Source organism: Herpailurus yagouaroundi, unplaced genomic scaffold (genome assembly GCF_014898765.1).
Source record: "Herpailurus yagouaroundi ecotype Mexico unplaced genomic scaffold, PumYag 203, whole genome shotgun sequence".
Classification (NCBI taxonomy): domain Eukaryota; kingdom Metazoa; phylum Chordata; class Mammalia; order Carnivora; family Felidae; genus Herpailurus; species Herpailurus yagouaroundi.
Window position 1 is genome coordinate 12,285,835 of NW_024412434.1, and position 26,061 is coordinate 12,311,895.

General features: G+C 41.7%; 1 long non-coding RNA gene across 4 annotated transcripts in view; it reads right to left on the bottom strand.

Annotated features, from left to right (window-relative positions):
- Positions 1-26,061, bottom strand: part of LOC121014713 (uncharacterized) — a 53,091-nt gene that overhangs the window by 9,563 nt on the left and 17,467 nt on the right. For 2 of the 4 annotated variants that reach the window (XR_005783384.1, XR_005783385.1), the window contains exons 3-4: positions 25,626-25,714; positions 4,090-4,160 (exon numbers count right to left, since the gene is read on the bottom strand). This is a non-coding gene — a long non-coding RNA (uncharacterized LOC121014713). Of the gene's footprint in view, positions 1-4,089; positions 4,161-20,722; positions 20,867-25,625; positions 25,715-26,061 lie in introns of those variants that run through there. The other 2 variants (XR_005783387.1, XR_005783386.1) reach the window with 2 other exon arrangements.

A 26,061-nucleotide genomic window follows, 5' to 3' on the forward strand; every position in this document is an offset into this window, starting at 1 on the left:
ATAAGCATATAAAAAGATGTTCAACATCATTAGCCATTAGGGAAACGCAAATTAAAACCATAATGAGATAGCCCTACACACATATCAAAATGGCCAAAATAAAAAATAATGACAACACCAATGCTGCCACAAAAGCTAAGAAATTGGATCATTCACACATTGTTAAGTGGGAACGTAATATGGCCCAGCCATTTTGGACAATGGTTTGGTACTTTCTTTAAAACAAAACAAAACAAAACAAAACAAAACAAAACAAAACAAAACAATCCTAAACGTGTAACTACCATACCGGCCAGCAATCAATATTCCTGGTTATTTATCCCAGAGAAATAAAGACGTAGGTTCACAGCAAAGCCTACACAGAAATATTTACAGTTGATTTATGTCTAGTAGCCCGAAATTAGAAATGGATGGATGGTGAAACAAATCGCAATACGTCCATACCAGAGCACTCAAAAGGAATGAGCTACACAGCAACCTGGATGAATCTCTGGAGACTTATGTGGAGTGAAAAAAGCCAATCCCCAAAGGTGACAGACTATATGATTCCATGTATATAACCATCTTGAAATGGACAAAATTACAGAACCGGAGAGCAGATTAGTTGCCAGGGATTAAGAAGGGGGTGGGGCGCCCGGGTGGCTCGGTCAGTTTATCGACCCACTTCGGCTCAGGTCGTGATCTCACAGCTTGTGAGTTCTAGCCTTTCTAGTCCTTCGTTCGGGCTCTGCCTGACAGCTCAGAGCTTGGAGCCTGCTTCCGATTCTGTGTCTCCCTCTCTCTCTCTGCCCCTCCACTGCTCATGCTCTGTCTCTGTCTCTCAAAAATAAATAAACATTAAAAAAATTTTTTTAAGAGGGTGAACTGGGGAGAAACTGGGGGTGGCTATTTTTATAGCAATATGAAGGACGTTGTTGGGGATGGAAATGTTCTGCATCTTGACTGTATCAACGTCAATACCCTGTTGTGATACTGTAGTGTAGTTTTAATTTTTTTAATGTTTTTATTTTTTTAAGAATGGGGAAGGGGCAGAGAGAGAGAGAGAGAGAGAGAGAGACAGACTCTGAAGCAGGCTTCAGGCTCTGAGCTGTCAGCCCAGAGCCTGACACGGGGCTCAAACCATGAACAGTGGGATCATGACCTGAGCCAAAGTCAGATGCTCAATGGACTGAGCCACCCAGGCGCCCCTGCATTGTGGTTTTACAAAAATGTTACCACTGGGGGGAAACTGCATAAAGAGTACATGGATCTCTCTGTATCATTTGTTAAAAACTGCATGCGAATATACCATTACCTCAAGACAAAAGTTTCGATTACAAAAAATATCTGAATACAGTGTCCTCCATAGGAAAAAAAGGGGGAAAGAACCAACACAATGCATTTCAACAAAAGAAACACTGAAATGAATTTTTCTGTAATAGAAAACCATTCCAGTATTCCGGAACAAATTTTAGAGATTGTTCAGGGCAACAAAATTTTCATTCGCCCAAAAGCTTTCAGTGGTCCCCTGCAGCACATATCTTGTGTAACTCCATTTCCAGTCTTGCCATACAGTGGGCGTGTTCAACATTTGTTTGCCTCTATTAGCGACTTGATTTTCCCGCTGTAACTTGAACTTCAGACTAGAGCACTTCGTAAGCGTGATGATCCCCGATTCTTTCTTGCTCAGGTGATACTAGAGAGATGGCGGATTTCTTGGTCACTCTGAACACCATCAGAGTGGATGCCAGGATTTCAATAAAAACAGCGAAGCAGAGACAGCCGTAGAGTTCACATGCGAGGTGAGCCTGCTCAGACATACTGGAGGTGATGTGCAGGAAGATAGAAAGGAAGGGGTAGGGAGACCCAAATCTGGGCAGAAAACAGAAAAGACTTCACAGGAGGGTAGTTTACCTGAAGCAACAAATGAACACAGAATCACGAAATCCAGACCTAGGTTCAAAAACAACAAAACACCAGATACTGTTCAACGCCTCCTCGTTTCACTTTGAATATCCCCTTTACCTCCACTGACTTACTTATTCATTCAACAGGCATTTATTGAATGCCTCCTAGACACAAGGACGGCACTCGGAGGGAAAGGGAAAAATATGAAAGGGAAGCCCCTTTCCCTTGAAGATTTTATAGCCTAGTGGGGATGACAGAACTATGAAAACGGTAATGTCAGAACGAGGCATAATTGACCCAAATACCAGCTGAAACTCAAACAGTGTTCTGGCAGCTTGGGGTAATAAATAACCCCTCACCAGCACTTGCTGAGCCCCTGTACCCCACCCACCTTTTCCCAAGGGTTCTGCCTCTCCTACTCTGACTCGTTCTTCCCCCAAACTACTTACCCCAGGACTGTACTTTCTGCCAGGGTTAATCAGAGGAATCCCTGCCGATTAAGGTATTAATGCCTGAGTCTGGCTTCATCCGTGATTCTCGCAGATGACTTAAATCATGGAAAATAGGTAGGTGAAAGCTTCAATCACCTCGTTGCATCCCAAGAGGAAAGAAACAGAGCAGGGTGTTTGAGAACTGGAGGGCTTCTCGCCAGCCCTGAAACTGCACCCTCGAGGGCTCTGTCCCCAAAGTGGCCAGTCAGATGATAAGAATGACCTCACCTCTGAGAGGAAAACTCTGGGTAAAGGCCAATTTGCTAGAACAGACTTTGAATATAATGCTGTTATTGCACAAATATTATTAAATCAACTCTAGCTAAAAACCAGAACATTTTCATTTGTCATTAGCTTGAGCTGATTCTATAATGTGACTCATTAATCTTTTTCACTGAACTAATCTTAGGTTGCAAAATAATTCCATCTCCTGGAGTCCAATCTTCAGGCTGTAACTCGATTTCTAAAGACTTCCTTAATTGTAATGAACTCTTTCCTTGCTGACGTCACCTGCTACACAAGCAACAGAATCAATGCAAATTAATTACTTGGACATAGGGCATATCTGAAAATAACACACAGGTCGAGGGCATTTGTTGAACGCATAACGCATGCCAGTCACGGTCACATCTGTTATTTCATCTAACTCATATAACTACCCGCTGCGATCGGCATTCGATCTCCACTTTGAGCTACGAAGAGCCGGATCCAGAGAGGTTAAATGACTTACCCTAGGTCACACAGCTGGTAAGTGGTGAAGCCAGGATTCAAACTCAGGTCTATCTGACATCAGAGCTTATACCCTTTACTTTACATATCATTCCACATGCAATTTGGGACTAGAGGGACTCAACGACTGTTTGTCATTTTTACTACAGATGGAATAGGAATAAATGACTTAGGTTTAAAACGTTGGAAAACTTCTTCTACACAAGATGCCTGTGAGGCATGGGGATATGTGACCACAGGACCTCTTTGAGACATGCATGAGATTGGAATGAACGGCCAACTGGAAGACCTAGCTAAAAAGCAGGGGTTGAATTAGAGCAGCATGCTTCTCAAGCTTATGTCTGAGACTCATCTTTCTAGCTCCTTCTACTATTGCGTGACTTTAAAATTTTTGTTAATGTTTATTCATTTTTGAGAGAGAGACACACAGAGAGAATAGGGGAGGGGCAGAGAAAGAGGGAGACACAGAGACCAAAGCAGGCTCCAGGCTCTGAGCTATCAGCCAGAGCCCGATGTGGGGCTTGAACCCACAAACCGTGAGATCATGACCCGAGCAGAAGTCGATACTGTGCGACTCCCAATCATTAAGGTGGTACTCTCTAAAATTATATCTTACGTTCTCAGTGGCTCAGATCAATCCAAACCAGAGAAGTCATAATGAGTGTCATCTACCATAGGTCCTAAGGGGTTGGGCAACTGAAGACAACAAACCTCTTCATCTTTTTGAAGTCAAGAGAAAGGCAAATACAGGGGAGGTTGGGGTGCTTGGGTGGCTCAGTTGATTAAGCGTCTGACTCTTGGTTTTGGCTCAGGTCATGATCTTGCGAATCGTGAGACCAAGCCCCATGCTGGGCTCTGCACTGACAGTACAGAGCCTGCTTGGGATTCTCTCTCTCTCTCTCTCTCTCTCTCTTTGCTCCTCCCTCCCCCAAAATAAATAAATAAGCTTTTAAAAAAAAAAAAATACAGGGGAGGTAGTTACCAAAAGGCTCACTACTGGCTGAGAGGAGGAATGACCATCCAAGCATCCTCTCCAACAACTTCCTGCCACTCCTGAAAAAAAAAAAAAAAAAAGCCAAGAAATAATCTGGTCCATGGCCACAATTTTCCCCCATGCCTTCACACTTATTCCATTAGTTTGAACATCAAATTATCAATATACCTTCTATAACGTTTCATTGTACATTTAGTCACATGCGATAATGATCCCTTAGTTTTAAACCATGTGTCATCTTCACCATTAAGAGAAGACAATAAGGCTTAGTAGCAAAAGCCATATGCCAAAACCACAATTTGTCTCTTTCCTTGCAAGTATGAGCAGATGGCCACAGGCCTACTGGGATGATTCAAACTTAATGCATGATTCTGAATCATTTCCTTAGTTGAGCAGAAGAGCTTCCAGCTTGAACCTAAACCATAGTCATCCTAGGATTCAGACCTTCTGGTGGTATTTGGAAGGCCCCGGTGGTGGGACACCAGAGTTCTGCGTATGCATGGGACCAAGACTGAAGACACTGATAGCAAGCTTGGCTCAAGGTCAAGGCCCCACGCACAGTTGGACAACTGGAGAGGAAGGAGATGTTGGACACAGTGCGGTCACTTGGGACATCCAGCTACCCAATCCCACGCAGACAGGTGTTTGCTGAGAGCCCCGGACGGCCCTCCTCTGACCAGGTATCAACGTTACATGATGGTAGAGAAAGAGGAAGAGTCTCCCCACTTTGGTAGAGAATCCAGCAGGGCATTTGTGCTCCTGCTGCAGCATCTTTTTTTTTTTTTTTTTAATTTTTTCAATGTTTATTTTTGAGAGAAAGAGATAGACGGGGCCAGCAGGGGAAGGGCAGAGAGAGAGAGGGAGACACAGAATCTGAAGCAGGCTCCAGGCTCTGAGCTGTCAGCACGGAACCCCACGCAGGGCTCGAACCCATGAACCCGTGAGATCATGACCTGAGGTGCAGTCGACGCTCAACCGACTGAATCACCCAGGTGCCCCATGCTGCAGCATCTTTGACTCAGCACATTGAAAGTCAGTGTGGCTCAACTGAAAGGCAGCGTGACCCCGTCCTGGTCACAAAATGGGAAGTGGCCATGAGTCACCAGTCAAAGATCTCCAGTGGGCATCAGAGAACACTGCATCAGATCAGCATGGGAGAGACTCAGCAGGAGAGGGAGAGATGTCAGGCTCTGCAATGCTGACCTTGGAAGTACACCACGATGCCCCTGGGGGTTTCCTGAAGTATTGGGGGGCCTCATACTGAGAACGTAGGTGTTTTATAAGAGTTTGTGTGTACAGAGAGAGTGGCCCCTGTTATCCTCCCTTCATTTTAACCACTTAGGCTGCCTAGGAAATTCAGGTTACCACGGGCCATGCCGAAACCTGAGACAATGGAAGGATACAATTGCAATCAGACCTTGGAGAAAGGAAGGCTCTAGACAGCATGGCCAGCCATGACTTCAAGAATTATTTATCCCGGGAGCCTCTCAACACGAGCGTAGCCAAATGAAACAGTTAATTGTGCTTTGTTTCCCCTTTATTAAAAACGAAATTTGTGGGGCGCCTGGGTGGGGCAGTCGGTTAAGCGTCCGACTTCAGCTCAGGTCACGATCTCGCGGTCCGTGAGTTCGAGCCCCACGTCGGGCTCTGGGCGACAGCTGGGAGCCTGGGGCCTGCTTCAGATTCTGTGTCTCCCGCTCTCTGACCCTCCCCTGCTCATGCTCTGTCTCTCTCTGTCTCAAAAATAAATAAAAACATTTGAAAAAAAAAAAATCGCCACTATAGGTTAGAAGCTCTGCCCTTTTCACGTCTAATCGTTTCAGACATTTTTGGTCCAAACACCATATTCTCCTTCAGAAGACATCATGTATCACCCGCCTTCCTATTGCCTTTCTTAAAAAGTCACCAAAACGAACGGCCCAACATTCGGCATGTGCGTCATTTCTCACCAACGTTTCCAGGCAGAATGCATCGAAGCAGATCTCATTACCTTTTCATCAAACCCTATGCCTCCCTCTGCAGCTCCTACCACAGCAAGTGACCTTCCTATACATCAATTTAAAATGCTGATTCCTTGGGGCGCCTGGGTGGCGCAGTCGGTTAAGCGTCCGACTTCAGCCAGGTCACGATCTCGCGGTCCGTGAGTTCGAGCCCCGCGTCGGGCTCTGGGCTGATGGCTCAGAGCCTGGAGCCTGTTTCCGATTCTGTGTCTCCCTCTCTCTCTGCCCCTCCCCCGTTCATGCTCTGTCTCTCTCTGTCCCAAAAAAATAAATAAACGTTGAAAAAAAAAAATTAAAATGCTGATTCCAGGTGGAACATCTACAGGCCATCTAGCGAATAAAAAAAATATGGCTGTGAACTGGATAAAAATATAGGAAAACCCAGTCTTCTAAAGATGAACTTCCTTCAAAACTTGGTCTACTGTTTCAATGAAATTCTAATCACAGTTTCAGCAGTATTTTGATGAAATGCAACAGACTGATGCCACAATTTCAAGGGAAGGGAAAGGGCGGAAGAAGAGCCAAGAAAATTTTAGGAAAAGGAGAATGAGGGAAGACTTGCCTTACAAGGTAGCAAAACTATACTGTACAGCTACAGTCCTTAACGCCTTAAAGTCCTTAAAACAGAGTTCAGAAATCGGTCCATACTTATGGATGGGGAGACTTATTTTATTTTATTTTATTTTATTTTATTTGAGAAAGTGTGAGTGGGGGAGGAGCAGAGAGAGAAAGAGAATCTTAATCAGTTCTGTGCTCAGCACAGAGCCCCACACAAGGCTTGATCCAATGACCCTGGGATCATGACCTGAGCCAAAATCAAGGGTCAGACATTTGACCAGCTGAGCCACCCAGGCATCCCAAGGCATTTTAATTAGTAAGACACTCTAATTGGTGAGAAAAGGATGGAAGGCGCCTGCGTGGCTCAGTCAGTTAAACGTCCGACTTGAGCTCAGGTCGTGATCTCACGGTTCGTGGGTTCGAGCCCTGCATCGGGCTCTCTGCTGACACCTCACAGCCTGGAGCCTGCTTCAGGTGCTCTGTGTTTCCCGCTTTCCCTGCTCCTCCCCTGCTTGCCCTCTGTCTCTTTCTGCCTCTCAAAAATAATAAATGAATATTTAAAAAAGTTTTTTAAAAAGAAGAAGAAAAGGATGGACCAAATCTTAAATAATATTATTACAACTGGCTATGATTTTTAAAAATATGAATAACTTATATATGATTATTTACCCAATTTATACAAATCAATACATTCCAGATGGATTTAAGATCTACTTCTAAAAACATAAAGTTACGACATGGAGAGGATTTGAGAACATTATGTTAAATGAAAGAAGCAAGTCACGAAAGACCACATATAACATGACTGCATTTATATATGCTCAGAATAGGTAACGCTACAGATACAAAAAACAAACTAGGGCTTACCTAGGGTGGGAGGGAAAATGGTGTGTTGAAGGAAAATAAAGAGTGACTACAAATGGCTACAGTGTTTCTTTTGGGCTGATGAAAATGTTCTAAAACTGGTTATGGGAACGGATACACCATTCTGCGAGTATACTGAGAACCAGTGAATGGTATACTGTATATAGGAGAATTGCACGATATGCGATTTACATCTCAATAAAGCTATTAAAAATACATCAAGCTAAAAAATTCAAGGAAAATGTGCTTATTATCTTGCACTAGACAATGCATTCATACACACACACACACACACACACACACACTCACTCACACATTTTTAAATAAATTGTACTACATAAAACTTTTAAAACCACACAAGAGACCACATAAACAAAGTTAAAAATCACACAATAAACTAGAAAAAAAATTTGCAACATATATAAAAGAACAGGAATTGCTTATATGGATGAACTCATCTTCATACCCATACAAAAATACATATAAAATAAGCTACAGTCTATAAGGACCCCAATAGAAAATTAGTAATAGCTATGGATGGGATGTTGAAGTTAGAAAATCATTCAATTTCATTATTAATTTAAAATATGATTTAGGGGCACTTGGGTGGCTCAGTCTGTTAAGCATCTGACTTTAGCTCAGGTTATGATCTCGCAGTTCATGGGTTTGCACTCTGCGTTGGGCTCTGTGCTGTGCAAAGCCTGCTTGGGATTCTCTGTCTCCCTCTCTCTCTCTGCTCCTCCCTGACTCATGCTTTCTCTCTCAAAAATAAATAAACTTAAAAAAATGTTTTAAATATATATGATTTAAAATGGCATTTTTCACCCATCAAATTGGCCAAAATTATTTTAGACGGATACCAATATTAGCAAAGGTGTGAGGAGATGACTATTTTCATATATTATTGTAGGAGTAGGGATTTGTAAAACTCCTTGGAAGGTTACTGTGCAGCATTTTATTATAGCTTTACTTGTGCATACGATTTGCCCCTGCAGCTCTACTCTTGTTACCTGTTTTAGAGACATAGTCATACATGTACATAACAAACATGTATAAGGATTTTAACTGGCATCTTACTTGCAAAGTGAAAAATTTTGAAGTGTTTTGTATGTCCATAATTTGAAAGATAGTTAAATTGTGGTAGGTCTATATCCGGTAGTTTCATTTACTGTTGTAAAAACCAGTGGTACTTGTTTGTTTTTAAGGGGACTGGTGTGGTCAGTAGTTTTGCTGTATCTGCATAGATTTTTACAAAAAAAACTATGTATTACTTATATAATTAAAGATAAATGAAAACAAGAATGTGTGATATGTTAGGGAGAAACATTTTGAGAAAATTGTCAAAACTACAATTTGTATTGGTCTCAAGTATAGATGACCAACTTTTTCAAAGTGGACCAATTTAATTAAAATAAGAGTGTTTTAAGGATCCTGGTCATCTCACTTTTTCATTTTACCTTGTATAGAAAAATGAATATATATATATATATATATATATATATATATATAGCACCCTCCTAAGGATATCCATTCCAGAATTTTTAATTAAAAAAAAAATGGACACAGGGGCACCTGGGTGGCTCAGTCAATTAAGAGTCCAACTCTCAATTTTGGCTCAGGTCATGATCTCACAGTTCATGAGGCTGGGGGAGGGGGGGGGGACAGAGAGAAAGGGAGATACAGAATCTGAAGCAGCCTCATAGCCCCTAGCTGTCAGCATAGTACCTGACACGGGGCTTGAACCCACGAACTGTGAGATCATGACCTGACCTGAAGTCAAACACTTAACCAACTGAGCTACCCAGGTGCCCCAAGATTCACAGTGTCTTAGTTAAGAACAAAAGTTATTCAAAGGCACAGCATTATAATAAGATACTGCAGTGCAAGCTGCTATGTAGAGCTAGAAATTTCAGCAGAAAAATCATTATGACTAGCAACATAGTACATAAGAAAAGGAGAAAACTTTAAAATGAGAGCTCCCCTACAAATGACCCAAGGGAAGATGATCCCACAGTGGTGCTCAAAGTTGACAAGCCCCAAACACATTTGCGGAGATTCCGATCAGAGTTTTAGTTCCTGCATCTTGATCACAAGCACATAAACAAGGGCAGACACATGAGAAAACCCTCGAATGTGGAAGATAAAGATCAGAGCAAACAGAAAAGAGCAACCGAAACCATCCAAGAACCAAAAGTGCAACTCGTATCCTCAGAAACACAAGAAAAGATCATGAGTTCCTGAAGCAAGAACAGAATCCTGTGGAAAGGGGCATTGGGAGAACAAGCAGCATTCTTGAGAACTAAAAACATAAAAACAGAAAGAAAAAAAAAAGCTAAACGAGTTAGAAAACAGGGGGAAAGATAAAGAGGAGGACACCTAGAGACACAAGACAATTAGAAAACAATTCCAGGAACTCCAACATCAGAACGATCAGATGAACAAAAAGAACAGAGAAAACAGAGGAAATTAGAAGCAAAATTTCCTAGAACTAAAGACATCAGTTTCCAGACCGAGGGGCCCACTAAGTACCCAGCATAGGGGCAGAAACAGACTGACTGCAAGGCATATCAGTTCAGAACACTGTGGACTAAGAAAAGCCACTGCATGACTCTGTGCTTCCCAATACCAACGTCGAATTCCAGAAGACCATGGAGCAAGGCCTTCAAACTTCTGAAGGAAAATAACTTCCAGCTTAGAATTCCATACTCAGACATAAATTATAGATGAGGTAAAATTAGAACAGTTTTAGAAATCTAAGACTTCAAAAAATTTGAAATACACACTTGCTCAGGAAACAATTGAAGATGCCCTCACCCGTGTGAAGGAGTACACAGAGGAAGAATATATATGATAGGAGAAAGAGTCAATTCAAAACAGGAGAGGGCATCTGGGTGGCTCAGTCGGTGAAGCATCTAACTTTGGCTCAGGTCATGATCTCACAGTTCATGAGTCCAAGTCCCAAATCAGGTGAGCTCTAGCTCCGCTTCAGGTGAGCCTTGGTTCTCTCTCTCTCTCTCTCTCTCTCTCTCTCTCTTCCTCTCTGCCTCTCACTCACTTGTGCCCTCTCTCTCAAAAACAAAAACAAAACAGGAGAAAGAAAAAGGACAAATTTCAAGATGATGGTAGAGAGATTTCTTTTCTCTTTTCTCTTTTTTCTTTTCTTTTCTTTTTTCTTTTTCTTTTCTTTTCTTTTATTTTCTTTTCTTTTTTTTTTCCTTTTCTTTTCTTTTTTAATGTTTCTTTACTTTTGAGAAGACCATAGAGAGAGGGAGACAGAATCCCAAGCAGGCTCCTCAACGTCAGCATGGAGCTCGACACAGGGCTCGAACTTCCGAACCATGAGATCATGACCTGAGCTGAAACCAAGAATCAGATGCTTAACCAAATAAGCCACCCAGGTGCCCCGATGGTACAGAGATTTCTAATGATAACTGGGCACAAGTGTAAAGTATGAATGAAGCAGAGAGAGGCAGAGACTGGCATGGCCAAGACTGCTATCCTGATTCCCTTTACTACTATAACATCTACTAGATGAAACTCCTGGAGAATGTTCTTTAATAAAAAAGAAAAGGGAGAGGAGGAAGAGCAAGATATGAGATCAGAAAGGCCACCCAGGCCTGGAATGGGAGCAAAAGTAATCCAAAGGTGACCACAGTCCAGCCAGATTGCAGGAGCCAAGGAGCAGTGTCTCAGAAAATACATACAGGAACTGAGAGGTTAGCTGTTGTGATTGACCTTAGGGGAGAGCTTTACTAAAAGGCCATTAGAAGAAATGGAAATAATTTAAAACATACAAAGAAAACTCAGTGAATGAAAAGACCAGCATTTTTAACTCTATGAAAAATAAAATTTTTTTTTTCAATGTTTATTTATTTTTGGGACAGAGAGAGACAGAGCATGAATGGGGGAGGGGCAGAGAGAGAGGGAGACACAGAATGGGAAACAGGCTCCAGGCTCTGAGCCATCAGCCCAGAGCCCGACGCGGGGCTCGAACTCACGGACCGCGAGATCGTGACCCGGCTGAAGTCGGACACTTAACCGACTGCGCCACCCAGGCGCCCCTTAACTCTATGAAAAATATAAACAAAGGAAGGAAGAATAATCATGGTATGTGACAATGCTCAGTTATAAAGAATATGAGGATAATCCTAATACTAATTTAACCCAACTTGTAATAGGATTATACTGCGAAGATGAGAAAGGAAGCAAAATGACATCCAAATACAGAGTTAGCTCCATTTTCCATGCTAAAATTGACAATTAAAGACATAGCAATATATGCATCGTTCTTAGAACTTGGGAAAGTTGTAAAGGTCAGGAGGAGCTTTTAAAAGGGTTGAAAGCTGTTGCCTTTGAGGAAGGGGACAAGGGAAGTGAGAAGGGGCAAGTCAGGAAACTAAATTTCGTAATGGCTCTTTTATTACTATTCAACTTTGGGTTTTGTTTTGTTTTGTTTTGTTGCTTTTTTGTTATTTTATTTTATTTTATTTTAATCTTAATTTTATTTATTTATTTTTTTTTTCAACGTTTATTTATTTTTGGGACAGAGAGAGACAGAGCATGAACGGGGGAGGGGCAGAGAGAGAGGGAGACACAGAATCGGAAACAGGCTCCAGGCTCCGAGCCATCAGCCCAGAGCCCGACGCGGGGCTCGAACTCACGGACCGCGAGATCATGACCTGGCTGAAGTCGGACGCTTAACCGACTGCGCCACCCAGGCGCCCCTTAATTTTATTTTTAATGTAATTTGTTGTCAATTTGGCTAACATACAGTGTATACAGTGTGCTCTTGGTTTGGGGGGTAGATTCCCGTGACTCATCGTTTACATGCAACACCCAGTGCTCATCCTAACAAGTGCCCTCCTCAATGCCCATCACTCATTTTCCCCTCTCCCCCGCCCCCGTCATGAACCCTCAGTTTGTTCTGTGTATTTAAGAGTCTCAAAAAAAAAAAAAAAAGTTACAAACAGAGAGGGAGGGAAGCAAACCGTAAAACTATTCAACTGTTTAAACTATATGCCTATAAATTATTGATTTGTAATTCAAAAATAAAAATAAAAATAAATTCTGGATTTCTAACATAAACAGGTAGGCTTTCAGGCGACTAATTTTGAATATTAAAAAGAAACTAAGGGGTGCCTGGGTGGCTCAGTCGGTTGAGTGTCCGACTTCAGCTCAGGTCATGATCTAGCGGTTCGTGAGTTCCAGCCCCACGTCAGGTCTCTCTGCTGTCAGCACAGAGCCCACTTTGGATCCTCTGTCTCCCTTTTTCTCTGTCCCTCTCCCCACCTCAAAAATAAATAAAATATTAAAAGATGTATGTAGGGGCGCCTGGGTGGCTCAGTAGGTTGAGCGTACGACTGCGGCTCAGGTCATGATCTCGCGGTCCGTGAGTTCGAGCCCCACATCTGCGCTGACAGCCCAGAGCCTGGAGCCTGTTTCGGATTCTGTGTCTCCTTCTCTCTCTGACCCTCCCCCATTCATACTCTGTCTCTCTCTGTCTCAAAAATAAATAAACGTTAAAAAAAAAAAAGATGTATGTAAAAAAAGAGAAAAAGAAAGAAAGAAATATTATATATTATATTATATTATATTATATTATATTATATTATATATTATAATATTATAATATTATTTGAATATCTCTCCTGGCTGGGGAGAGGTATAATATAGATTACATCCAGGATAGCTCATCTGTTTTCACCTTAATTTTCATGTGACTTCTGAAGCGCTTTTATCCTTTTTAATTGTTTCAGTAGTCAGGGATCAGATCTTCTCCAGAAAGGTCATCCACAGGCATAACAGGATCTACTACATGCTCACATAATTTCTCTAAAACAGGATGGTGCAGGCAATGGTTACCCTTTTTTGGGGAAGAAGAAGATACTCCTCGCTGTGTACGTAAGCCTCACTGCCTTGAATAATCAAAGTCCCTCAGAATTGTGTAGTACTCTGGACTTTTCAAACTACTTTCTCATGTCTGTATTCAGCCCTGCCACAGTCCTGAAAGGTAGGAAGGACAGAAGCTCAGAGAGTTTGAGTGACTTCCCTAAGGTCACTCAGCTGGTAACAGCAGAGTCATGAGTAGAACCATCAACTCGTGACTCTCTCCACCTACCACGCTGTGCAGCAGTCTTGTTTTCAAATTTCATAAAGTCTCCATTTGTTTAATAGCTCCAGTCGCTGGCAGCCAAAAGACCAGATGGTGGGAAAAAGAAAGAGGGTGTATGTGAATTTCCTTCTCTAAAGCCCAGCCACTCTGCCGAGAGCCAGCCTTACAACAATCTGCCCTCTGCCCAGAAGATTAACCCCAGATCCTGGCTTGCAAACAACACAAATTTGGGGTCTTGGGATTCTTCCACATTCGAGGGTCTCTTTTAAAAATTGGAAATGCCCCGGAGAAGTAGAGAAATCCTCAGACAGGGGTGGTTGGCAACCAGCTAAAAATAAGCCTGAGATACTGTAAGGCAGTTAAGGGAGGAAGAAAGAGGCACCAATTTATCCTAATTCCAAATTGTTCACAGGACTAACCTTGCCCATCCGAGCCAGAATTATTAGAAAAGATTCCTTGAGCAGAAACGCCATGAGGTGCCCACCTTCCTTTTGTCTACCGGTGAATATATAGTGATTGGAAAGCCAACAACCGAAACACAAAAATCTCCACTAAACCCAGTTCACTAAGAAAGATTTAAGCTAAACTGGCATTTAGAAACCTAACAGTTATTTGTGCGTCGATTCTAAAGCAGTTGGACGTTTCATCTTGTTTGTCAGGGACAAGATTTTCTCTCTATTTTTAGCAAACATTGCAAGCTGGGCACGTGCAGCCTTTGCTGAACAGAATGCGAAACGGGGTTTCTTCTGGGTCCTCAATGTGCGGGAGTCTGACAAGGCCCAGAGCAGGGCAGAATCAAACACAGGCTGCGACTATCACTTGGAGATAAGATAACCAAACGATGGGTCAAACTCAACTCTGGCATCCGAGGCGGACTCTACTTTTTTTATAGCATGAATGACCACAACACATCCATTTAGATTTGCAGCCTATTAGAATCCATTTGTGTGAGCTCTGTGTGCAACAGATAGCAAACTCTATGCAGATTTAAATATAGAGCAAAGGATAATTGTAAGACGTCTCAATCAGGGTTTCTGCTAGACTTCACATATTTTAAAGGCATAACACACAGAGGTTACATAACTGCCTTTACGGAAAACCCTGCATTCAGAGTTGTTTTTGAAGCCTGTTTGCAGCTGAGTGTTTACTAAATCAAGCACTAAAAACTAGATTTACACTGGTTTTTGGAAGCTGAATGCCAGCTGCAGCTGCCATTAGAGCAATTCAATTTCTTTTTTATAAAGCACAAGTAAGGCTCAATTTACTAAAGTTTTATTTCCTTTTTATGCATCCCATATGCTAGGGGAAAAAATTAAGTTTATGAGATTAAAAATGAGTTTTATGCTAAATGTTTACAAAGTTTCAGCTGGTTGCATTTGCGAGCCCTCAAACCCACCAAGTTCAGCTTCTGGGTTTTTTCTAGCAAAAGGAGGTCTTTGTGTTTACCAAAGGAAATGGCCCAGACCTCCTCCTCTGTTCCCATCTAGCTCTGGCTTCCCTTTCACATCGCATGATTTTATAAGAGGTGAGGTAGACAGAGAAGTTCCTCAGGATGTCAAAATCTTCAGAAGGAATGCCCTGTATGGACACAATTGCTTTTTTAAATGATTCTCCACCCCACCCCTTCCCTCTGTCTTGATTTAGCTAGTCTGGTGATGGTTTTCATTTCTGTGATCATCTCTAAAAAAGCAATATAGCTTTTACTTGATAGAAAGAAACATCTAGATAGCTAACAGCTGCTGAATCTGGAGAAGACTGCTTTTCATCACCTAATTACAAACCACAGTAGATTAGAAAAGTTGCATTTCTTTGCTCCAAAAGTAATGGGCACAACGAATTTTTTTTTTTTTAACTGTACATATGTCACTCGGAAGAACCCAATATATCCCTTGTGAAAATATTTCACTACACAAATTCTTCTTCCCTCTGAAATACTTTGGCGTTTCTTAGGATTGGTTTTTCAAATAACTCTAGTTCTGATTAAGCTATCAAAGAACCTATCATCTTGGGGAACGTTCATTGAAAGAGACAGGATAGAAAAAAATTTTAAGATAAGAAAGCCTTCTAGAGATAAGGTCAGAGAATCCATCCAAATGACCAATGGAAGAAGTCCATTTATATTCACTAATTTATGCTGTTTCTACGTAACTATTAAAAGGTCGAGTTTTAAGCTTTCCTAGAAGTGGTAAAGGAAATCCTAGAGCCTTACAGTATGAGATTGGAAACGCAAAGAGAAAAAAATCAATATTGTAGATATCACAGTAGATGACAGATGAATGTTAAGGTCCTTTGAGAATAAATTGTTAATGGTCATTAAGGGAACTCATGTCCTAGCATGTCACAGTGTTCCAAGGAGGGCTTTTGTCTGAGAAGAGCTCACAGAAAACTCCAGCACTGAGATTTCCTGAGCAAAGAACAGAAGTGAAGATCATCTTCCAGGCATTGACCTACATGATGGAAAAGTTGATATGGACCAATTTTGGTCAGAAATACCAGCTAGGGGTCAGTACATTGGAGTTCTCTCGGTGTATGAACCAAATAATCCTACCAACAGGCAACTGCTGGCAAACAGGATGGTTTATACCAAAAAGGATTAAGAAGAATGACAACCGTGTGAAATGAACAGTCTCCAGAAGGAAAGCTGAAGGATGCATACAGAGCACGGATCGATTTTATTGGTCTGTAGGCCTGCAGCCTCCAAAAGCAAAGAGTGGACACAGCAGAGATACCCCCGGGCACTTAATCTCAAGTGCTTCTAGCAGCAAAGGGGATCACTGGGGACCCTGCCAGGAGAGGGAGGGACTTAAAAGCCGGGGTCACCCTGATTGTACAGCAAGGGGCTTAGAGCATAAATTACTTTTTGTTGGCATGTTAACCATCCCCACACTGTTTTAACTGTACCCCTTCAAACTATTATAGCGTAGAAAATAAGAGTCACACTGATGAACCATTGACCATATTCTTGATTTGGGGATCTTTATCCATCAGTTAGGAGAGACAAGGCACATGTTTACAAAACATCTAGAAAAGACTTAATTGGTAAGGTGTTTCCCACAATTCAGCGGAAACTTGGAAAGATAGAAGGACCCGTGTATATAGGAGCGGTCTGAGAAATGTTTACAGAGAGATGAGTCTTGAAGGATATATAGCATTTGGATAGAAGACCGAAGAAGGCATTTCAGGCCTAAGGAAGGATATGAGCCACAGCACGGGAGGCAGGTTGAAGAGGGGTATGTTTATAGAAAGGGGGGCAGCAATGAGGAAGCCAATTGGAGCAAAGTGCTAGGAGAGTAACAGAACACAACATTTGAAAGAGGGATTAGACTCAGGATTTGGAGCACTGTCCATATTAGACTGGCAGGCAATGACAAGCCTTTGAAGGTTGTGAGAAGAAAAATCACACAGTGAATGTGGCACCTTAGAGAGACTGGTCTAGCGATAGGGCAGCGCGATAAAGTGGAGAGAAACGAAGTTAGATCACTGAGGAGGGAGCAACAATGATCCAGGCATGAGGTAATGAAGCACAAGTAGAAGCCATGAGGAGAGAGAGTTGGGGTATTTGTTCTCTCCACTCCCCTCCCTGCCACCTCCCCATACCTTACTGGTAGGTGGTCCTACTTCCATAGACCCAGCTTTCTCTGGACTCCCATAGCATTGTTTACCAATGTGTTAGCCCCAGGGAGGTCCCCCAGCCCTTGCTCGTTTCCTTAACCATACCACTGGGTTTTGTCTGTTTGGTTTTGAATGGGCCATTTGTGCCTTGCAGAGCCTGACTTATACAGACCACAAAAACGTCTTGAAAGAAAAGTAAAGAGCTGTGAATTGGACTGGAAGAAAAGGAACATTGATGAATACAATTTTGACTGTGGGAAATCAGAAAACATGGCATAGAAATATCAAGGGCTGGCTGGGAGTAAAGATTCTCAGAACTGCCTAGGGTGAACCCTGGCTTCTCCACTTGGTAGCTGCGTCATGTCAACTGGGGGCACAATGCTTTGCATCCCTAGGCCTGAGCTCCTTCATCTCGTGAAATAAAGAGGATAACTGGAATGGTTCCAGACTTACTGTACATGCTGCATAAGTGTGTTCTATTTACTGTTCTCAGGAGAACTCACGTGGGAAATAATTGATGATGAACCAAATCTTGTTCACTTTGAGCCAAATGGTGGCGGTAGAATCCTTAGGTGGAAATTTCCCGGAAGCGCTTGGAAGTAAGTACATTTGGGCAAGAGGAAATTACTAAGACAAAGATAGATACAGAGTAACCTGTGTGAAAGGGAAAGGGGAAACTTTGAAAATGGATGACCTTTTCAAAGGGAAGGATGCATCAAAAGAGCAGCAATGTTCTCAGAAATACATCCTGGACAAGCCCACAGTGAGTGGGTAGGAGGAAGATGAGAGGCGAAAAAAAGGAAAAAGAGAAGCAGAAGAGAGGGATCTTACGGTAACACAGAAGCTAAAAGAGCCAGAAGCAATGAAAATGACAGATGCCTTTGAACTTCGAAAAGAGATTACCTGGAGCTTGGGGAGACAAATCTTGAGGCAGTGGAATTTGAAGAAAGAAATAAGTCTTTCTAAAAAGCTATTGGAGGGGGGCCTGGGTGGCTCAGTCGGTTGAGCCACCAACTCTTGATTTGGGCTCAGGTCATGATCCCAAGGTTATGGGGTCAAGACCCTAGTCTGCTCCATGCTGAGCATGGAGCCTGCTTGGGATTCTCTCTCTCCCATCTTCTACTCTTCTCCCCCACTCACATGCTCTCTCTCCCTCTCTCTCTCTCTCTCTCTCTCTCTCTCTTAGAAATAAAAAATAAAAAATAAATTTTTTTTTAATAAAATAAAAACCTTGAGGAAGCAGGTGCAGCCAAAGGTAGTTCACTCTGGTTTTCCCCCATGATGCAGTAGTCATGGGCATACCCAAATTTTGGAAAGAAGAAAAAATTAAGAGAGAAAAACTGAAATGTTTAAGGAAAGAAAAAACAAGTAAAGTTGCAAAATACTTCTGTGAAGACAGAAGAGGCTAGGTTGAAAAATCAAATCGGGGGACACCTGGGTGGCTCAGTCCTCAGATCATGATCTTGCGGTTGACGAGTTCGAGCCCTGCATTGGGCTCTGTGCTGATGGCTCGGAGCCTGGAGCCTGGTCCGGATTCTGTGTGTGTGTGTGTGTGTGTGTGTGTGTCTCTCTCTCTCGCTCTCTGCCCCTCCCCCACTCATGCTCTGTCTCTCTCTGTCTCAAAAATAAAATAAATATTTAAAAATCAAATTGGAATTTTTTTGGAAATGAGAAATCAAAATTCCAAGTGTCTGCAGGGTTTTCCTACCCCAATGGCACTCTTCTCATTTATAACAAAGCTAGCTACTCAGATTTTAGTTATTACCGTCCAGCTTTGAAGTTGGGTTAAGCTGTGAATCTGAGCTAGTTTTACAGCAACCCCCTCCCCATCACCAAACAAAAGACAACCTATACTGCTCCACTTCAAAATAACATTGTGGTTAAAAACATGGTATCCAGAGTAAGACTGGCTGAGTTTCCACCTCCAACTTTGCCACTGAGTAGCTACGTGCTCTTGGGCAAATCACTTTACCTTTCTATACCCAAATCTCCACGTCCTAAAGTGGAGATAATAACAGGGCAGTCTTCCCTGGGCCACTGTGAGGAATAAATGAGATAACACAAATAAATAATTGAAAACGACGCCTGGCATATAGTAAAGAATCAATGATCCTTGGTTATTATTATCCTCATACATCCACCTTATACAATAATTATATATTAATTCTTTCTCCTCAGGGCAGTACTCTGATTTCTTTCAACTCAAAGAGAACATTATTATAGAAAATTCCCTTGATAATCATGCCCCAGGATAATGTAAATTCAGATATAATGCAATTGAAAATTGGCAAGTGTCTTCATCTGTGCCCACTCTCAGGTCTCAAACAGAGCAAAACAAGCAAAGCTCTCATTTTCTGAGAGGAAAACACATGAGATGAGGAGGTAAGACTGGTTGGAGAGACTGTAAAACCCTGTTTCAGGAAATAGGGATGTGAAGGGAGGGTGTCCATATCCCCAGTAATCTCTCAGCCCAGTTTCCCCACACTGGGCTGAAGAAAGGGGCTTTCAGTGACCCAGAGATTTCTGGAATCCCCACTGCTGCCCTGAAAGCCCAGCCATGCCCACAACCCAGAATCATCCCTACTGATGTTTAACCACAGAGCAGACACAATGACCACCAAGTGATATCAAATGGCACCTGGGACCAGGAAAGATTAATGGTGTCGGCAAGACTAGAACTCCTGGTCAATCAGTTGCACAGACTGGTCTCCAGGAAACTGTTTTGGGTTGATTAATAGTGTCTTTTTATTTTTAATTTTTTTTCTTAGTTATTTTTTTTTTAAGTAGGCTCCATACCCAACATGGAGCTTGAACTCACAACTCGGAGATCAGAGTCACATGCTCTCTGGATTGAGCCAGCCAGGCACCCCTGACTTAATAGTCTCTTAAACCTGTTAGTTTTTCTGTCTCTCCCGGCTGGACTCCAATTTCCTTCAGGGCAGGGTTCATTTTAATCAAGTGGTTTGCTTTGTTTGTTGTTCTAATTTCCCACAATGTCCAGCACGATTTAGTGAGAGAACCATTACCATAGTAACACAAACAGGGGGCTCTGGAGGGATTTAGCTTGACCCTACCAATCCATAATCTCCATGTCTCCTTCAACCCCTTTCCACTCCCCTTTACTAATAAATTGTGCCCCCCATCCCCTTTCTTATGGAGATTCTGAAGCAACTTCTGAGTTGGTATTAAACAAATGTTCCTGGAATTTTCTGTTTGATGGTTTGATAGATCCCTTGTTTTATGTCCCTCAAGTGTGACTCTAGCTCCCCTTTGTGGAGGGTAAAGACCATGGGATCTCCGACAGGTGGTGCAGCTGGCTTGGGGTCCCAGGAGAAAAGGAGCAAAAATCCCACAACCACTTCAGCTGACCTACAAAGAAAGGCAAATGCTCTTTTGCGAAATGTTACCAAGACAGAAAAATCCTAAACAGAGCCAACAACAGGAAACAGACTGGAAACAACTACCTGGCCAACTCCTTTGAGTTGGACGCTGGTATCTACGCTTCTGTGTGAGCCTTCATAGGATCCCACATAGCTCCTCTTCTCTCTTGCTTCTAGAAAGGCCTTTTCCAGTCTCTTGTTGGGCAATCAAAAGCTTTCAAGGTTGTTCATTCAGATACCTGCCAATGTTCATTAGAGCCGTTTAAAAAGTTAACAGTTGGGGCGCCTGGGTGGCGCAGTCGGTTAAGCGTCCGACTTCAGCCAGGTCACGATCTCGCGGTCCGTGAGTTCGAGCCCCGCATCAGGCTCTGGGCTGATGGCTCAGAGCCTGGAGCCTGTTTCCGATTCTGTGTCTCCCTCTCTCTCTGCCCCTCCCCCGTTCATGCTCTGTCTCTCTCTGTCCCAAAAATAAATAAACGTTGGAAAAAAAATGTTTAAAAAAAATAATAAAAAAAATAAAAAGTTAACAGTGGAGGGGCACCTGGGTGGCCCAGGTCATGATCTCATGGTTCATGGGTTTGGGCCCCGTGTCAGGCTCTGTGCTGACAGCATGGAGCCCGGAGCCTGCTTCAGATTCTTCTCTCTCTCTCTCTCTACCCCTCCCCCACTTACCCTCTGTCTCTGTCTCTCTCAAAAACAAATAAACAGGGGCGCCTGGGTGGCGCAGTCGGTTAAGCGTCCGACTTCAGCCAGGTCACGATCTCGCGGTCCGTGAGTTCGAGCCCCGCGTCGGGCTCTGGGCTGATGGCTCGGAGCCTGGAGCCTGTTTCCGATTCTGTGTCTCCCTCTCTCTCTGCCCCTCCCCCGTTCATGCTCTGTCTCTCTCTGTCCCAAAAATAAATAAACGTTGAAAAAAAAAATTAAAAAAAAAAAAAAAACAAATAAACATAAAAAAAAATTTTTTTTTAAGTTAACAGTGGAGCAGAGTCTCTATGTAGGTTTTCTTCTATCAGAATGAAATGACTGCCTTCCTCCCACCCTCACTTATGGCAGTTCAAGTTACCATATTTCATATTCTCACCCACCAATCTGTTCTGCTAGAAGTGGGCAGATAACGGCAGGAGGCTCCTCCTTTGCAGTCTTTTAACAATACTAACATACCACTGCCACCTTCATTTTTCTTATTTATTGCTTCAGAAGTGATGCTGCCCAGAGTGTAAACTCCAAGCAGAGTAATTGGTAAATGGTTCATGGCTGTGTTCATCTTTGAATTCATCGGTTGGATAAAAGACTCTATTTGTTTACTCATTAGATATCCAGGTGCTTGTTTTAGCTTCAAGGAGTTTCACAGCACATTTGGGAAGACAAGGGAGTAAGCAGATGATAGCAAGAGGCTGTGATAAGTGTTGTAGCAGAACTATCCACAGAGTAGAGAGGTTAAGAAAGCCTTTCTGAAGAGGGGAGTGGCTGGGCTGAACTGGGAAGCCATGCAGACAGAAGCTGTGCAATCAGTCTCTACAGAGGGAGCAGTCTACTCACTGAGACACGCAGGGGCACAGCCCATTCGGGGAGAAACGCACATGGCTAGGAAGTAGAATGGCAGGAAGGGACTGGCTAAAGATCATGTTGGAGGAAGAGGAAAAACCGTATGGAAGAACTTACAGATCTTTGGCTGGCATGGGGTGGGGGGGAGCGGTAGGGAGAGGGATGTCATGAAAGATTTTTTTAAATGACACTACGAGATTTTCAGTTGAGAAAGTTAACTCCAGAAAGAAGAATATCAAGTGGTGAATAACTCAAGGCTGGGACAAAAGGGAAGAGGCTATTAAAATAAGCCACACAAGAAATACTAAGGCTCTTGACTAAGGACCTAATGGTGAAGGTGGAGAGAAAGAGATGCATTTGAGGAATAATAATGAGATTTGTGGAAAAATCATACTGACCGATAAGATGTAGGGGTCAAAAATGAAGGAGTCACCAATGATTCATTCATATGTTTCCAACTTAAGCACCCAGGTAGATAGTGATACCACTCTCTGCCCCAAGGAATACGAAGAATTCAGGAAGAGTTTATTTGTTAGATGCACTGACTTGGAGGTTTCCATAGAACTAAGAGGAAATGCCCAATACACAATTAGATAGATAGCCCTTGAGTTCATAGAGTTACAAATTCAGGAGCCATTCGTTGAGGACGACGCCTGTTAGGATGAGCACTGGATGTTGTATGGAAACCAATTTGACAATAAATTATATTTAATATAAAAAAAATTCAGGAGCCATTAGCAAGCACATTGGTGAGAGCTAAAATCATGAGAGAAAAGAAGTTCATTGGAGGATCCTATGAAGAATGAGAACAGGGCGGGGAATCAAGACCGGACCGAACACCAGCAGACCGTAGCTTTAGCTAATAATGTCCACCCTTCTACATGAAAAATGCAGAACAAAGGAAAGTCTTATTCCTCCATATTCTCTGGATGGCTTTATTTACTGTTCTAAAGTTCATTTTGGGACTTGTGTTATTTCACGAACACTACATCTTCCAATCTGAATTGGTCTAAGGAGCTAAGTAAGAGTGGGGGTCAAATTAATTGATGCAAAAGGAGAAGTGCATTCCAAGAAGCTTGGTTCAGACTCTCTCCCTGTCCTGTATGTCTGCATCTTGGCTTCTATCTCTCCTCTCTGAGGCTGATTTTCTCCACAGAGCAGCAAGCAGTACCACACAACTCCCGAGACTCACCCCAAAGAACAAGTCAGACTCATTCTCACCGGCCCCAAGTTCAAAATGCCTGAGGAAATTCTCTGGCTGCCCAGCCAAGGCAACATGTCTATTCCCAAGCACACATTCTGCCCAGAAAGATGGTATCCCCTGAAGGGAAGGCAAAAGAATAGGCCTTCACCCCCTCGCTTAGAGCACAATCCTCCCTTTGTTACCTCGTTCCCCCCACCAGATCTGCCTGGATGCCTTATACATCAGGGAAGCTTCTCCTCTTTTAGAGCCTATTTCATGTTCATTCTGCTCAATCGTCCCTTAAAGATCTTATCGGCTCTCAGGCTGACAAGCTTCACTCCTCTACCCTTCCATAGACACCTTTGCTTCCAGGACCCCTCGTGAAATCAACCTGTCTTCTGCTCACCTAATGCAAACCAGATGAGATGCGGGGAGGTCAGAGTTTACGTAACACTGGATCAGCCAAAAGAGAGAACATTTGCCCTGCTGGTTTCACACTATGGCTTTGCAATCCTACCAAGCAGGAAGCTTGGTGAATTCAAAGAAAACAAATTTATCACTCCTTTGTGCTAATTCTGATTTTTAAAAACACATAAACACGCACAAATGTCTTTAGAGACATATGGCAATTTAAGACAGCAGGAAACCAAAGAACCTGACATTCTTGGAACAACAAATAAAAAGCTCCTTAAAAGTTAACAAGGCAAAGACGAATGTGGATTCTAACACGTGAAGTTAGTAAGTATTTTGTGATTTGGCTCTGCTGGAGGTTATTACACCGGAACAGAGCCAACATGGAAACTTAGTTTGAGCTACAATTCCCAGTGAAAGAAATCTCAGATTAGTCACCGTGTAATCTGGGTGTGGAGTATTTCTAATGGACCGCTAAGCAGATCGGTAATTAATTTTTGTTCTTTGAATGTAAGAAGAAATGAGACTGATGATGTGTCGGAAGACAGATTTGGAAAATATGGCTCTACCCAGGACCAAGATTCCATGTGAATACAACAAGTTCTAAAATGTATTAGTCATTTTTAGTTCACTAAATATTTGATAGCTATTTCTTTGTTATACATATTGAAAATTTCCCTCCCATCAATTACTATTTCCTATAATTTTTATTTTCTTGGCTATGTGGACTTTACTAGAGGAAACAAGATAAGCAAAGAGTTACGTTTTTATACTTTTTTATTTATAAATTAATAATAAATGAATTCATTAATAAATATTAATGTTAAATTGGTAGAAGATTGAATATTATAAAACAAATTATAAAAACATAATGCTTTACTTACTTTGTTAGTTAATTGTAATTTATTTATTAATAAACACTAATTTGGAAATCTGAATGTATACAATGGTTACAATTCATTTTCCTTACTTCAGTCCTGTTAAGTTGGAAACAGCTAAAAAGTTTTTTTTTTCAGTCCATACTACCACTTTTATTTCTTTTTTCAATTAATTTTTTAAAATTCAAGTTAGTTAACATACAGTGTAGTATCGGTTAAAGGAGTAGAATCCGGTGATTCATTACTTACATATAACACCCAGTTATATGTAAGTTATATAATATGTAATATTATATATTATGTATATAGTATACCTAATAGTATGTATATATTATGTATATATGTATATACATATATACATATATGCATATATAGTATGTATATATTATATATGTATATATATAATAGTATGTATATATTATGTATATATGTATGTACATATATACATATATGCATATATGCATATATAGTGTATATATATTATGTATATAGTATATATATGTAAGTTATATAACACCCAGTGCTCATCCCAACAAGTTAAAAGCTTTTATATTCCTTTTCAGTATAAGAAATCATATTTCACAGATATTACCACTAGGTGGCTCAAGTGGCTAAAATAACAGATGTGCAGGGGAAAGAAACCCAAATATTTAAAGATTTATATCTCTTTCTGCAGTTATATGCTTTATAGTTTAATTTTCTACCAATTTTTATACTATTTGTAGATTATCTCTGTAACGCTGCACACAGTGGGCAATAACTTTAACATAGGTCATCATCATGTATGCCATTTATATGAAGGAGAGAGAGGATTAGTGGACAAAATGAATGAGTTGTGTTACATTTTGTCACAAAAAATGTAATAATAAAATAAATTAAAATCTTATCAGCTGACTGAGAGCACAGCATTCAATGGGTATGAAGGGCTGACGTCTTGGGCTATCTTTCATTTTAATTTATCAAGGCATTTCTAGAGATTACCTTATTTTCTGGCAGTTGTGGTTCTCATTTATGTCTCTTCAAGGCAAACGATTTGCAGCCAGGGCTTGAGCTCTCTACAGTCCAGGGACCTTGAAATCAAACCATTTTTCCTTAATAGTTATTAAAATACAGGGCTCCAAATACTGCATCCATTATATCAGATACCTTGGGACCCCCTGCTCTTTCTGATACACAAAAAAGAGCAGAAAATGGTTACTTTTCCCCCAACTTTAATAAACATCTTATAATTCTGTTTGTTCAAGATACAGTGCCAGGAGGTCAAGAAAGAGGAGGTGGTCTACCAAGCTGGAAAGGAAAGTATTAAGCCTGTAGATTCTGCCAAAGAAGGGAAAACAGAACAGGGACCTTAGAATAGGAGGCCCTTATAAATTTCTTAACCAAGAAGAATCGGTATTTATTCTTTTTTTTTTTTTTA